The sequence below is a fragment of the Psammomys obesus genome, unplaced genomic scaffold (assembly GCF_907164565.1).
Source record: "Psammomys obesus unplaced genomic scaffold, mPsaObe1.curated_primary_1811, whole genome shotgun sequence".
NCBI lineage: Eukaryota > Metazoa > Chordata > Mammalia > Rodentia > Muridae > Psammomys > Psammomys obesus.
The window spans coordinates 13,174,100-13,187,650 of record NW_026596069.1 but is presented as its reverse complement, the minus strand read 5'-3'; the positions used below and the strand labels follow the sequence as shown (position 1 = coordinate 13,187,650).

At 38.6% G+C, this 13,551-nt stretch overlaps 1 protein-coding gene across 7 annotated transcripts in view; it reads right to left on the bottom strand.

The window, feature by feature from the left end:
* The window catches only part of Nol4 (nucleolar protein 4), a 352,979-nt gene that overhangs the window by 144,950 nt on the left and 194,478 nt on the right, over nucleotides 1-13,551 (bottom strand). The gene's annotated exons all lie outside the window — the stretch shown is intronic.

The following is a 13,551-nucleotide window of genomic DNA, read 5'->3' as shown; positions in this document are numbered from 1 at the left end:
TAAATAGAAGCTCCTATCCAGGTGACTACCTTGTTACATGATTCATGAGTGTTAAGTTTTTATGTAAAATATATTAAAACAAATTTTGCCCCAGGCATTATACTTTAGTAACTTTTCCTTCTTGCTTGCTTTTGTTGTTATTGTTGTTGTTTGTCTTTTGAAACAGGGTTTCCCACTGTAGCCCTGGCTATCCTGGAATGCTCTCTGTAGACAAGGCTGCTTTGCCTGCCTCTGCCTCCCAAGTGCTGGGCTTATCTAAGAGGAGACAGTTTAAACTTTGTGTGTAGTACTAGTATTGATTGGAATAGCAAAAAATATTCAGAAATGGCAAAGATTTACAAAAATAGAAAAATGGGTTAATAGGTAAAATAGGATAATATACACTACTCATATTTCCTTTTACTATTTAGGGAAATGTGGTTCATGAAGTATTTAATAGGAAAATCTAGCTAGGGTGATTGATTTTATTTCAATATATAAAATAAAAATCTATAAATAAAATTTACACAAAATAATTACATTCTACTTTTCTTATGTCAAATTACCATGGACTATATAAGGCTATAGAGAACAGATCTGAGAAGCTATCTCTCCAAGGGTATTAATGAAAATTAACCATAAGAATATAAATAAATAAGAGGAATAGAATGCACTGTGATTCTGTACACTTCTGGATAATGTACAATATGCATTGTTGATGGAATAGTTGATGTTTTTATTCAATTCCATTCATAGGAATACTCACTGAAACTCTAAAATGGGTCCATTTATTTACTTATCCAACAGATAAGTATATATATATATATATATATATTACTTTTTTATATATTTATATATATATATAATATTTAGTCTATACAAACTGTGCTTTCAGTGAGTTCACAAATAATTAAAGGGACAGAAAAGTAAGTATAATACAGAGAAATAAAGTTGCTATCTAGGACAAGAAACAAAACTTCTGAAATTGTGCTGATTCATTTGAACTCCTAAAGATAGGAAGTATCTGCCAGGTTGAAGATGTTGGGAATCTTCCCTGTAGGACAATCAGCATGAAGAAAGTCATGAACGGAAGATTATTTAGGGCAAGAGATCATGGTGAGTACAAAAAACGGAATGGGAAAAGAAGGAAGGGAATAATAGAACAGGAAATGATGCTTCTGTTAGAGGAGTGGGCACTCAGAGCAAATATGAATAGTTTATACTTCTTTTGGGAGGTGACAGGGAGAAAATATTTGCTGATGTTGTTTTGCCTTATAAGATGGTATCTCTCCCCATAAATCAGGCTGGCTTTAAACTCAGCATCCTCTTCCTACCTTAGCTAGGTGACAGGTACACACCTGACCCTGTCTTTAAAATTCTTTTTTAAAGACATTACTCATACTTTTATGAAGACCAGGGAATGAAGAAGGTAAAACGAGAGTTGAAGGATGATCAGTTAAAAGAATCAGAAACCATCAAAGTTGGCATCTCTGAAGGCCAGGACAGGCAGGGAGAGGAAGAACAGAACAGTGATGAGGAGGAAGGGGACATAGAGCGTCCCAGAATGGGAATGAAAGATACTTAGTATGAATTTAAATAAAATGGTTTAAGCAAAGGGTATGCACAGAGAAAATATACACAGGCACACTCAAGAGACTGCTCACAACAGTACCATGGCGGTTTCCACAGCTGTTTGTTTGAGAAAACAAAACCAACCTTTTATCAATGAAATGTGTAGTACTTTTAAACACAGAATTAAAGGGAATGATCTATAAAAGTAATTTGGGAAAATACGTGTGCTATTGTATTCTAATTCGAGCATTTATGCTAATACACAGTGGGTTATTTGTTTTGTTGTTATTTCATTCAAGGAAAGTCTAAAGAGAGCACAATAGATATATTTAAATATAATTATTTCATTTATAAACAGATGTGCTAACTTTTGTTCACTAGAATCCTCTAAAAATATATTAAACATTCCCTGTTCTGGTAAGAATGCTTTACCAGTAGAGAATAAATAACCTAAATTAGTATTACTTTTTAATTCAAATCTATGCTAGCATAAAGCAAATCCAAATTCTGTTATAATTAACAATTAAACCTATGGTTTTTTTCTGTAATCTGAAATCATGATAAATGATTTAGTGCAGATATAAACTTATTTACACATTAGATTAGATGAGAATTACCATTTGGAAGACTCTTTTACAGAAATAATTTAATTATAATTTCCATATAAAATATAAGAAATGTGAGAAATATTTTTAGATGGAGTACTTTACTCCAGTTGTTACCAAGGTAACTAAACTCAATAGCTTTACATATTTGATTCCTCGGTAAATCAATGTGTTTTATAGAACAAATCAGTAAATTGCACTTATTTGTATTAGATATGCTTACATAAATTGTAATTTAAATGGTTAACAGTAACATGCTAAAGTTTAAAAAAAATAAATTTGAAATAAATATCAAATGTTTTCATTTAAATAAATCAATGTAGAGCACTGATTCAGTATTAGAGGATGAATTAACAATGTTTTATTGTCTTGCCTCATTCAACCACATTAGCAGATCTTAAATTCTCCGGTTTAGCATTAACAACTCACATCAGTTCACTGCTCTCAAGGAGGCGTTCTGCCTTCTTACCCAATGCAGTGGACTCCATCCACCTTGGCTGCTGGCGTGAGGCTAACAGGCTGCTAGCTACACTGAGAGAAGAGTCTATTTGTAGTGTGAGTTGAAGGGAGGGGCTTCCGGATCCTCGCTTCCAGGTGGATGGGTCTTCTCTGAAGGATTCGACCCAGGTACCATAGCATCAGAACCAAGACTCTGTATGAAGTCTGAAGGATAAACAGCGCTTGGAGCTTGGGTGAACAGGGGTGGCCAGGGAACCTAGCAACAGACGAGAATGTGGAATGTGGTGACAGGATAGTGTGGAAACCGACATGGCGAGGGCGGGGAGATATTTGGATGTAATGTACCCTTAGATGGGCTCTGGTGGAGTGGTTTTGGTGTTGTGGAGACTTACTTTGTGCCTTTTAGTTCCGCCCTAGGTCCCGCAGAAAAGGTTGCAATACCAAAAAGGCTGTCCATCTTATCCTTTCTCTTCTACTCCCCATTCCAGCCACCAGATAGCAAAGATCTCGGAACACTAGGACTACTTTGAACACTTGTTAAGTATCTGACTTTTAACACAGGTAAACACTCGTTAAGTATCTGACTTTTAGTCATTCTCCGTAGCTCTTCATCGTGCCCTTTAGGCCAGCTGCCTTGAGAAAATGAACAGTAAAGCTGGGCTCTTTAAGTTCCATCCTGGAATCTTACTCTTAAAATCTGGATCGAATGTTTGCACCTCTAAACAACCTTTTCTTTTTTTGTTATCTTTCCCCATAAATGCATTATGCATTACATTTATTCATTTAGGATAAGTTGTTCTTTGATAGATCTTTGATATATATATCTTACTATGAAGCAAACTTTGAATCCAAGATATAAATGTGGATAATATTATACCAAGAGATACCACCTTATACACAGAAGAAAAAGAAGTTAGAAGTTCTTTAAAAATCTGTCTGCAAAGTGAGGTCAGGCACAAGGGTCTTAGTGTCTATGCATGGCTTATGTACTCTCAGGGTCTCTTGCAAAATTTAAACACACAGGCATGACAGATGGGAACAAATCTCCCCTCCCACTTCAGAGCCTCTCTCTACAGTAGGAAACAGATTGTTCTCACTTCCATCTTTTGTCATTTTACATACAAGAATTAAAAGCCTGACTACTGAGGTCCTGTGCTCCCAAGACAGGAAAAAAAATATTAGAATAGTTTAAAATGTTACAATCCTGGCGTCTAACAAGCTAAAGCAAGGATGATGATGGGTTTGAGACCTGGCTACCAAATGAAACCTTGTTTCAAATGATAAATGATTAGCTTAAAAATGTCACTTTTGTTTGCATAGCACAGTTTTCTTTGGGTTAGATACAATTTGACAATATAACCTTGAATGTGTACAGGAAAGTGAAGCCAAGGCTTGAAGTCAAAATATTCACACCAAGGACACATTTACTGTGGTAAATAAATGCAGGTATAAGAAACACTGAAAAGGTACAGAACACTGGTTTTTAAATCATAAAATTGATTTACTGAGAGTGAGAAAACAATGCCTTCAGTTTTTAAAATATAATTTATTTATTACAATTTATTCACTTTGTATCCAAGCTGTAGTCCTCCCCTCCTCCCCTCCCAATTCCACCCTCCTTCCTTCCCTCCCTCATTTCCTCCCATGCCCCTTCCCCAGTCCACTGATAGTGGAGGACCTCCTCCCCTTCCATCTGACCCTAGCCTATCAGGTGTCATCAGGATTGTCTTTTACAGTCTTCCTCTGTGGCCTGGTAAGGCTGCTCCCCTCTCAGGGGGAGGTAATCTAAGAGCCAGCCACTGAGTTCATGTCAGAGACAAACCCCTGCTCTGAGCCCATTTGGAGACTGAGCTGGTATGGGCTATACCTGTGTATAGGGGGTCCAGGTTATCCCCATGAATGGTCCTTGATTGGAATATCAGCCTCAGAAAAGACACCTAGGCCCAGATATTTTGGTTCTGTTGTTCTCCTTGTGGAGCCACAGACCCTTCCAGGTCTTTCTATTTCCCCTTCTTTCATAGGATTCCTTGCAGTCTGCCCAAAGTTTGGCTATGTGTGTCAGCATCCGCTTTAATACCCTGCTGGGTGGAGGCTCCTGTACTGATCATTATTTTCACCTTCTTACGATGACCATCCCATTTGCCTTTCTTTCTGAATGAAATTTGAGCATATTACCCAGGGTCCTCCTTCCTGATTAGCTTCTTTAGTTGTACAGAGTTTAGTATAATTATCCTATATTATTTGTCTAATATTCACATATAAGTGAGTATATACCATGTGTGTCTTTCTGCTTCTGGGATAACTCACTAGGGATGATCTTTTCTAGTTCCCACCATTTATTTGCCGACAAATTTCATGATTTCCTTGTATTTAATAGCTGAGTAGTGTTCCACTGTGTAACTGTACCACAATTTCTGTATCCATTCCTCATTTGAGCGACATCTAGGTTGTTTCCAGATTCTGGCTATTACAAATAAAGGTGCTACAAACATGGTTGAGCAAATGTCCTTGTTGTATACTTGAGCATCTTTCGGATATATGCCTAGGAGTGGTATAGCTGAATCTTGAGGTACCACTATTCCTAATTATATTAGAAAGCGACAAATTGATTTCCAAAGTGGTTGTACAAGTTTACATTCCCACCAGCAATGGAGGAGGGTTCCCCTTTCCCCACATCCTATCTAGCATGTGTTGTCACTTGAGTGTTTGATCTTAGCCCTTCTGATGGGTGTAAGGTGCAATGTCAGGGTCGTTTTGATTTGCATTTCCCTGGTGAGTTTTTTTTTTTTCCTAAAGTAATACTGCAGAAGGTAATCTTGCCTCATTGCTTTTGTTTGGTAGTACTTAATTCATTCTGAAAATTAGATTTAATGTAAGAAGGTAATATAGAAAATGCATAGATACAAGGTAGCTCCTTCCAGACATATAACTAAAATTCAACACAATGATCAATCTATGAAGCTAATTTTTATGTATCAACAAAAGCAATCTTGATTATTTACTTAGTATTATGTGTGACTCAGGGGGCATGAGCATGGACTGTTTTTTTTTTTTTTTTTAGAGCACCTACATGGCTTCTGCAACTTCAGTTCAGGGTGGCTGACTCCCTTCCTCTGGCTCCTGTAGGCACTGCATGCATGCAGTGCCTATGCATATCTACAGACAAATACTCATACACAAAGTAAAATAGACACTAAAAATAAACAAACTTCTGTCAAACAGTCAGACTGGACAACCTATTCCATTGGGCACGGTAAATCAAAAGACAAATCGTATAAAACCTTGTAGGCTAAAGCAAAACTAGCAAGTTATGAGCAAAACAGTAACCAGTTCCTGTTTAATTTCACCTTAAATCAAAGTTTCATTTAAGGTAAAATTAATATAGAAGCATCTCCAGATGAGGGAAAAATCACATATATCCCAGCACTTCCATATTTCATAACCTGGAAGTGATGGTTACAATTATTTAGGGACAATTTAAGTCAGGTAAAATGAGCACCATGACACCAAGGTGTCAGGGAAGGCTTAGTTCAGGAGGGAGAGTTTGAAGGACAAAAGATACATGCTTATACATAATGTTATTGGTTGAAGCTAATGCTATTTAGATGTCTCACAAGCAGCTCCCGAGGCAGGCGAAGAACTAAATGATACAACGCGGGTGTGGATCTCAAAGAACGGTGAGTGCTTTGCCCTGGATTCTTGTTTCTTTGATAATTTAGTAAGTCTCCAAAGGAAGGAACTTGGAGAAATTAATTGGTGACATCAGTCTAGTCTCAGGAGAGGCCATTTATATCTGTGAGACCTCTAAGCCACTATCAAATGACCCATGACAAAACTACTCCACGACTCTAAGATGATTCTGTCTTGTAAATGAACATGAACAATTTCAGTGGCTTATTGTCTTATCTGCAAAATACTATTTGAAGTTTACTTGTCGGTTTGTTTGGTATTTTACAGACTTGAGTATTTGATGGAGTTTGGTGTGTATACCATTTCAATATTTTCAATTTGACATGATAATAATTGTCATGTGTATGTGAGTGCATGTGCATGGCATGGCCTCGATCTGTCCACAGACTACAGAACAGGTGTTCTTGAGGTAATTAACCTATTTGTCTTAAATTGTACCTAAATAATTATCACCATTGCTGCTTTTCAAGTCCTTTTCCCCCACATATCAGTGGAAGTTAATTTACTTCTCTTTCTCACAAGGCTTTTCTAACTTTGGTTTTCAAAATGTGTGTTATTAACCAACGGAGTTTAAAGTTTCATGAGATAAGCATTTTACAACTTTTCTCTTTATTTTCATGTCTGTCTTTATATGGTTCATATGTGTGTGCATGTGTGTCTGTGTGCATATGTGTGTGATGCATGCATACATATGCATGTTTTTGCCTGTGATTTTTACAGAGGCCTTAGAGCTCATGGGAACCAACCTGACATGATTCCACCTAACTGACAGAGACACCATTTCTCAGTCAAACCTAGGGTTCCTCCACATGCCTAGTCTGGCTAGACCTGACGCCACATTCCGAGGCTGATATGATAGGATTACCAGCACTTACTCACACTCTGAGGCTCTAAACTTAGGTCCTCATGCTTGCTTGGTGAGCACTTTAGCCACTGAGCCATTTCAGCAGACCCTAGGCATTATACACCTTATATGTTGAAGGGTTCAAGGAGGCCAGAGCATGGCAAACATAACTCTGGCAGGCCTTGCCCCTTCAGTCTCATTCTCTCTGCTTTGCTAAAAAACATTAAACTACATTCCTAAAGCTAGTCACCAAGGTTTATTCCCTTATTTGGCTACTTCCTCCTCCAGAGGCTAACTACCAAGGTCCTGCTTGCATAGTATTGAAGTCTAGCAATCAAAAGCCCCCTTCCAGGCTCTCCTAATTAACATGCCCAATCAAAACAAACCAACTCATCCTAACAGGTGGTTTCTCCTTTTCCCTTTATAAATTGCCATTTGCCTATGAGACTCATCCCTTGTCCCTCTGGGGAAAATATATCTTACCCTATCTTTTGTTCCTTTTCCCTTCTCCCTAGTTCTCTGCCTCCTATCTTTGGTTCTTATTCTCTGCTCTTTGTCCCTCTGGGGTGAATAAGTCTCCTTTTGCTGAGAACATGGTCTTGGTGTGTCCTGTGCAGACTCCAGTCCTTGATATGTCTTTGTACTCCTCTTCAGAACCCTGTCTAGTTGTTTGACACAAAACAAATATCAGAGATACAGAGAAAGACTGATTCAAATAAATAGATTAAACAACACCATAGATAAGAGAATGCAATAATGCAAGTGTGGCTGGTATTCATGCACCTGAGAAGGTATTTGCTATGAGAAATTAAGTCTAAGGCAACACAGTAGACTGCAATATTTAGCTATTTAGGAGACAATATTTACTATGACAAAAAATTCATTTTAAGGTTAAGATGGACTTATGGTTATTATTGCTCAGCAGCCAGTGTATTCAAAGAGAGCTGATAGAGAATTGCTGGAGGGATACATATCTGCAAACACATTAAGTGGACAACAGAAACAAGATATTGCTTTGTATCGGTCTCAAATGGTCATTCTATTGGCAGAGCATTTCACAATTTCAACAAGAAATGGTTCAGATCTTTAACATTAACTTTTATAAACTGATAACTAAGTCACACAAACAAACAGATTTAGAGTAAGTTATATTGAAAAGAAATATTTTAATTTAGGCTAAAATTAATGTGATCCAAAAGGGCGTTGTCCTACTTTGACATTTAGCCCAGCAACAAATTAAGATTTTTTTCTGTCAATAATAAATCAGAAAGTGTTTTATTCTCAAGAACTAAAAAGAAACAGAAAATATCTCAAAGGACTAAGCTGTACTAAGTATTTGTATGAAACAAATGTTCTTGGCTGGATTATAATCTTGGCTAGCTTCTCTTTGATCCTCATAACTGAGTACCACCTGTGAGGCTATCTACCACACAGAATCTCCTGGCATGTCATGGGATGGTGAGTGACTACATTAGACAGAGAAGGGGTGCTCTGGCTATCTGGATCAAACATGTGTTCTGTATGGAACCTGGGGTGATCCTCCAGACAGACAAAGAGCAAAACATGTTAGACGGTGTGTCTAGAGAAGACATAGCTTCTATACACCTGAAGCACCCCTTGTTCTGCTCTGCAGAAAGGAAGATGGTATCAAGACTATTCTTGTTGGCAAAGAGAAGACCTTGCCTAAGATTTAACACAAGCAAGTCCCAGAGTAACTTAATGTCTGCAAGAAGGAATTAAATTAGAGAACGTACAGTGAAGTTTGCTCATTATCAATACAACCCGTGGTTTGGAACCAGATGTAAAACTTTGGGTTACAAACTTTATCTGGATATCTTTGATTACTGTCAAAGATACTGTCAAATGTTTCACTCTTTTCCCTAGGTTTCACCCATATTGGTGTACATACATTAGGTACTATACAAATCAATTAGTCTATCAATTGTATATTTCTATTGTTAATGTGCTAAAAAATAAATCACCTTACTTCAGGACAATGGGTCTTCTCTGTACAACCACTGGATACAACAGTTGGAAATAAGGTATATGTACCTTTAATTTTATCTGGAAAAATGAATGTGCAGGTGGCTTATGTGAAATCCTTGTTAAAAGCGTCTTTGGGTAGATGAGATTGGGTAGTGAAGTGTGATGTTATGGTATCACATGTTGGATAGCAGCCATAAGCCAGGTGCATAAATGAGCTGCCAGAGTATTTTTCCCTTCTAATTGAGAAGCATAGGCCTTTAAAAGCATAGGCATTTCTACCTTGAAAGAATGGGGAGCTGTGAAACAAAGAAAATGTATAATAGGGATGAGGGATTTTCTAACACCTAGAAAGAACGAAAACTGTTGCCACTGAACTTCAATTGTTTTTCTAGTTAACATCCTTATATATTAGTGAGTGATCATTTTTTTTTCTGTAGACATGCTGCAATAGATTATCAACTTCTGTGTTTGTTTTGCTTTATATGGTGAAACAGTTGTTCTTTCTCCCACTGCCACCCAAGAAAAAGGCAACTTTAAAATTTTAAAGTTTATTTTACTAGAGTGAAATATTTCTCTTGCTTTGGAGAAAATCTTATGTGTCGGTTAGCCTCAGATGTCAACATGACACAGTTCAGAATAATCTGAGGGGGAGTCTCTACAAAAAGATTACCTTGATCAGATTGACTATGGGCATGTTTGTGGTGTGTTTTCTTGATTGTTAATTGATGTAAGAGGGCCTGGTCCACTGTAGGTAGTGCCATCCAAAGCCATGAGGTCCTGGGCTAGATAAGAAAGCTAGCTGAGCAGAAGCAAGGAAGTGAGGAGCCAATGACCAACATTCCTCCTGGCCTCTTCTCCATTTCCTGCTTGGGCTCTTGTCCTGAATTCCCTTAATGATAGACTGTGACCTGGAGATGTGAGCTGAAATAAGTCCTTTCCTCACAAGATTTTTTTGGTGCAACAGAAAGCAAATTAGGACACCTAATTTGACATAAAAAATATGGTGGTATGAGAAATTTCCTTCCCATGAACACCATGACTCCGTAAAAATATACATAAGTCCACTAAAAATCTAGCAGTCACTTGAGGATGACCACAAAGACAACCCATCAAAGCCAGTAAGAATATCTAAGAAAACAGAACAGATACGTGACGTGAATGTTGACGTGATGCCAAACTACATAAGAGAATACAGTCAAAACACCAGAGGGTGTTATAGCTGATGAGACAGCACATCAGAGGCCATGGGTGAGATATAATTGAATAGCACATTTGAAACATTTAATATGCTTCTCTTACCATCAAGATATAGGGAAAAGCAAAGATTAGAAGTTATAGAGATTCCATTTTTATTCAACTTCTAAAGAAGCATTCGATTGATATGTTTACTGTTTTGAAGTCATCCGATTGTTGAGTAATTGTCTCTGTCTTAGAAGCATTCAAGTGTGACTACTGGGAAGAAAGCTCTTTTATCTACTTCAGCCCATTTCGATAGGCATGAGGCAGATATGCAATAACTATAGACGTAGACTGCCACAGGAGATCATACCACACTGGGAGTGTCCATAGGAGAGCTAGCCTATGACTTTTTATATCCTTACACATGTTTCTAAACTCGTTTTCATAAACATCTATAGCAGGACCTTTGGACCTCCCAGCAGTAGAAATACTGACAAGAGGCGTTCTAATATTTTCAAAGCTTAGTTCTTTTACCTAGGTAGATTTCTAGCGACCATCTAGACTTAACCCAACTATTCTTCTGTGACCCACAACATAACTAGCTCCTACTCATCTGCTCTTGCTCATATCTATTTCCTCTCCTGTCTGTTCTCAAAACTCCTGCCTTTGTTTTCCTCTCCCAGCATGCCTCTAGCTCTCTCTTGGGAGTTCCGTCCTCCACTTCCTGCCCAGCTATTGTCCATCAGATCTTTATTACAAGCAATAGGTAAGTGAGGAAGGACAAATATTTACAAAATATGAGCCCGGTGATGGGACATAGAAATAACAATACCAAGAGCCACGTAGTACTTAGCTCTCTGCCTGTTTAGCAACCAAGCACTGAATATACAAAGTCACACCTTCACACAATGTTTCCCATCAGACATTAGATTCCATACTCTTATAGTCCTCAAATCTCCTGTTCCTCACCCTAATTTCCAGAGCCTGCAAATATCACCAAACATTACTCCCTTAAGCATGCTGTGTTATGTGCTGATCTCAGACAGGGAGGTTGTGTAAATGACCTGGCTAATCAATCCTGTGAGCCCTTAGAATCACAGAGGTATTCCAGGAACAAAAGGGGGGAGGGGTATCCATGTGTAACCCAAGCACTTGGAAGGCCTAGCCTGCATATAGGAGGCAATGACTAAAACACAAAGCCAACGAACAAACCCCAGATACACTAACATAGAACTGTCCTCTAACGAGTACAGAGAAGCAAAACGACCCAAAGCACCGATGGCCTGAAAATGAAGATGACCACGCTCCATCCAAACAATTTCAGGGTAACCTAAGGCACTGGCAGACATCCCGCTGAGGGGCAGCAGAGAAATGAGAGCCTTGGTCCTCCACCCAGAGGGATTAAACTATGCCAGTAAGTCAGACAAACTCAGAATTGGATTATTTCCCGAACCATCCTGATTTCAGGTTAACCAAGCTGTGACTGTGCTATCCGCCTTGTGGTGTAGATCCAGTGGAGTCTGCCTGAAACCCTCAATGATAGAACTCTGAGATATGGGTATTGCTTCAGGCTGTCATGTCTGTGATGAATTTTATTTAGTAAATTGAGGTATGTGAACACATTTACAAGTTATATGTTTTGTTTGACTAATAACAGAATTCAGATACGACAGAGCATATATAGGTATAAACGCCCTCAATCTTTATAGTTTCTGAAGACGTTCTGGGGATGATTGCTCAAAATACATTTACATACTAGTCATTTCTAACCCAACAGAAACCAGAACACCAGGCTTTGGCTTACGGTGTATCAGTTGGGATGAGAATTACCAGTGTGCCTGTATATGCATGTGTGTGTTGTGAGTAGGTGATATATATGCATGTTAATGTTCATGTATGCACACCCATACAAGCACATATGAAGAAGGCCAGAGTAGGGTGTTGGGGTGTCTTCCTCAATTGTATTTCGCCTTGTGTTGCTATTGTCCATGGAACTGGAGGCTCGCTGTTTCCGCTACGCTGGCTGGCCAGTGAGCTACAGGAACCTGCCTCTATTCCCACCCTATTGCTGACGCTGCAGATACATGCAGCCTGGCCTGAAGTTTTAATTTGGCTCTTCATGCTTGCATAGCAAGCTATGATGCCCGCTTGGTCAGCTCTTCAGCCCTAAAAGTATTTCTTATGCAAGAGGTTAAGGGCTAAATGAGAGAAATCATTTATCATCTATACTTAGCAATTGGCTGGTTGTGGGCGTAATCACAGGGAGTGAACGGTGCGTAGCGGGAGAACCCAGAAAGCAAGGTTCAAAAAGATTGAACCTGAAGATAGTTTAATCCCATCTATTTACTTCTGGGGACTTTTTAAAAGAAAGGCTCAACATCATTGTTCTCTTCACTTATCAAAACTAATAGGGAAAAGTACATCTAGCCACAGGAGACTTACTTTGTAAAAAACATGTGAAAGGATATTTTTCAAAAAGAGCAATTTAATGTGAAAAGGCAAAAGCTCACATCAGTGAAGACATCCTTAACACTAGGAGGGACCAGCAAGCAGGTTAGTTCTGATGAAGCAAGGCTGTGTGCCGTCACGGGTGCCCTGGGATTTTGCTCACACAGTGAAGGGACTATCATACTATCACTCTGAAGAGAATTATCTAATCTTCAAACTCTGTCGTCTGAAACCCTCAAGGTACCTTTCAGCTCCTGACAGAAAACCCCCAAGCTATCTATATGTACACAGGCTCTCTGCAAGTCATTTCTCAGAGGACTAGATTGATGGGTAGATCAATAGATTATCCTTTGACTGAAATTCCATCATAGAAAAACATTACTTCTACTATGTGCCTGTAATTTAAACCTTTTATCTCTAATTGTAGAAAAAACAAAAGATACTTTTCTTGATATTTCCTGCCATGAGAAAACAGGTGGAGAAGTGTGGTGTACTTGGGGAATGTATACAGACACACACACACACACACACACACACACACACACGAGGGGGGGTGTTCATAGTCTAAGATCCAGTATGCAGATGGAAGATAAGGGTTTAGAGGGCACAGCCCTTAGGCTTTCTCCTAAGCCTTTTAACCACAGCCTGGGAAGTTCTCTTTAAGTGTGTTATGTCAGGACAATGCATTGAGGACACTGGGGTTCTCTTCTCTAGCATTCTGGGAAACCTGGGCCACCAGCCTTTATCTTATCTTATCTTATCTTATCTTATCTTATCTTATCTTATCTT